The following is a 3397-nucleotide window of genomic DNA, read 5'->3' as shown; positions in this document are numbered from 1 at the left end:
TTGGGTCACCTTTCTTTGGAATGGGAACAAATATAGATCTTTTCCAGTATTCAGATACCATGATACACAAATTATATTTTTTCCAAGGACATGCACAAATCCATAATTTCTCCTATACAGAACTGACTTTTTTCAAACCTGTCCCCATAAAAATACTGCTCTCACCCCAGAACAATCTTGAGGTACGTTCCCTTGGAGAATTCCTGCCTCATACTCTTCCTTTCCAAAGGCATCTCACAGAACTAGAGCTTGTCAATGCCTCAAGAAGACTTCCAGCTGGCATAGACGTGTACTAGGGCAGGTAACTCCTTCATAGACCTTGGTAAAATGACACTTTTAAATTATGATATTTAAAGTAGTCATGTTGGCTGGAATGTTCTTGAAAGGGCTGTGGACATGAGGGAACTCAGTGTAAGCAGGAAGACACATAGTTAAATTCTGCAGAGACTCTGTGTGACTGAGCTCACACAAGTATTACTAGATTCATAAGGAAAAATAAATGCCTTCCCATTAATGTCTGTGAAAGGAAAAAAGGGAATATAATAGTCTTCACTTAAAATGGAAAGGATTCATAATGTGTGTTCGGTAACCTTTTCCTTTTCTACACTTCCAACCTCACCTCCCTGTCAAACATACTCCTATTTCTGTCCTCTCAACCTGTCTAAGCAAAGGCTTCTGGGAAACTGAGGAGGACAGAAACCCAGAGCTTGTCCATATCATGAGCCAGGGATGTTGAAGCAAGGGTGGTTATTCTTCAGGGCAGCAACAACTGCTGCAGCCAATAGCGAGTTCCCTCTCTCTGCTCCATAGTTTCTATGTTTGCAACTAGGGACACCAAGACATTGTGCGAGCACAGAAACTACCATAACCTTGTAGAACATCTGTGATCTCCATGGAAGAGAACATTGCCTCTCACCACCAATCAGAAAAAAGTCTTTAATTGCAAAATAAAAATGTTTTAGAGAGAACACCTTATAAACACTGACATTCTTTCTGAGAGCCAGCTGCCGGCCACTTGTATTAACTGATCTCATCTTGATCAGAAAATAGCCTTGGTTTCCACCCCTGTACCTTTTGGTCAAACCCCATTGTCAATACCTTGCAGAATCTCACTTTTGCACTTGGCTCCACTTTGGCAAAGGGACAGTACCAACATTTAGGATTCAGCCAACACATGACCCTCCCAGGGAACATCAATCTGTTTTGCCAGCTGTGTGCCTTAATTGGAAGGCCTCAGCAATCAGCATCTATAGAAATATGATCCTGGAGCAGAATAGAGACAAGATCCTTCCAGCAAACTATCAGAGAAAAAGGTGAAGGGAGTCAGGGAACTGGGATGCACCACTCCACAGTCAAAGGAGGGTAATAGACTTCAGTAGAGAGGGCTGCAATCAAAACAACAGCCTTCTACCCTAGAGAACTTAACTGTAGAACCAGAGAGGAAGGAACATAAGTTGCCCTACTCACCCTCATTTTCAGGAAACTTTGCCAAAGGACCATAGAGGAAAGACAAGAGGTAAAATGAGTTGGCCTCCTTCTCCCTATGGGAGTGTTGAGCTCCCTAACTGAAGTAAGTCCTCCCGTGAGTCCAGTAACCTGAGAGAAATTCAGGCAGGGTGAGTTTTCCCTCCCTGTTCTGGAGCAGTGAGTTCCCCAGCATGGAACAGACCATGGGACTGTTAGGACCCTAGGCAAGAAAAAAAAAACTCTATCACAGTAATGATATGAAAGAAATAGACAACATTACAGTTTACCCAAAACCAAAACAACATTTCAACTCCTAAAAAGGGATCAAAATACAAATTAATGGATTTTCTGAAGCTGGAAGGTCTGATAGAACTCTCTGACACAAAATTTAAAAGGATAATGATCAAATAAGTTCTTTGAAATTATAAAATAAAGAATGAAAGAATATACATACAAAATTCTGAATGAATTACATACAGAATAGACCCCAAAAGAAAAATATGAAGGCACATCATAGTCAAATTTGCCAGAATCAATGACAAGGAGAAAATTCCGAAAGCATCTAGGAAAAATGAAGAGTAACCTGTAAAAGAGGGCAAATAAGATTAAGTGCTACTTTATCAGCAGAAACTATGAGCAAGAAGACAGAGGAAGGACATGTATAAAACACTCAAAGAACACAATTTTCAACCAAAAATGTTGTACTCAAAAAACCTGTCAGATTTAACAGAGACAGCAATACCTTCTCAGAAAAGCAGAAACTAATGGAGTTTATAAAACCAAGACCAGTGTTGGAGTAAATACTAAGGGAATTCCTCCTCACAGAGACGCTACAGGAAGGAGGATGGATCAAAGTAACCAGCAGCAATACCAAAAACCTCAACAAAATTATATCAATAAAACCTTGCCTCTCAATAATTACACTGAATGTGAATAGTTCAAATACACCAGTGAAGAGAAAAAGAAGTACTTTTAAAAAAATAATAAAACCCAAATCCATCATAAGATAAAAACAGACTAAAAATTAAAAAGAAAAATGGGGAAAAAATATACTAAGCAGAATGGTTACCAGAAAGCAGGATTAACAACATTAATCTCCAATAAAATATATTTCAGTGTAAAAACTGTCACAAATGACATTGAGGGGCACTATGTAATGATCACAAGCTTAATAGAACAAGAGGATATAACCATAATTAATACCTATTCCCAAAATGGTAGACCTGTAAAGTACACAAAGCCAATGTTAACAGAAATAAAAAGAAGAGACAACAGCACTCTAGTAGTAGGAGATTTCAATACATCACTCTCAAGGAAAGATGGGACTACCAGAAAGGAACTCAACAAACATGTTGAAGAATTAAACCACACAACCAACCAACTCGATTATATATATATATATATATACAAATGCACCCCCCCACCCCCGGCAAAAGATCAGTAGACATTCATCTCCATCATGCATTCTACCAACTATTGCAGTCTGAAATTGATTAAATAAGTAGCCAGGGTGCATTAATAATAATGAGTGACTGAAATGCAAAAGTTAGGGACCAGTAAGAAGGATCAGTAGCTGGAAAAAAAATGGACTTTGTGACAGAAATGAGACTGGAAATACAATGATAGAATTCTGCACAATCATTTATTTGTTGCAAATACATTTTATAAGAAACATAAACACAGGCTACATATATGGATTTCACCTGATGGTATGCACTGGAATCAAACTGATAACATCTGTGGAAGGAATCATTGGAGAAGTTCAATATCAGCAGTGGAAACTAGGCCAGGTGCTGATTGTGGAATAGACCATCAACTAACATGCAAGTTCCAAATAAAGCTTAAAAAGGTCAAATCATCCACAGAAATTAAAATTTGATCTTGAGTCTATCCCCCCTGAATTTAAAAAAACATCTCAGGAACAGGTTTG

This window comes from Elephantulus edwardii, unplaced genomic scaffold (genome assembly GCF_000299155.1).
Source record: "Elephantulus edwardii isolate Elephantulus edwardi_28Jun2011 unplaced genomic scaffold, EleEdw1.0 scaffold00168, whole genome shotgun sequence".
Taxonomy (NCBI): Eukaryota; Metazoa; Chordata; class Mammalia; order Macroscelidea; family Macroscelididae; genus Elephantulus; species Elephantulus edwardii.
This window is presented reverse-complemented; position numbering follows the sequence as displayed.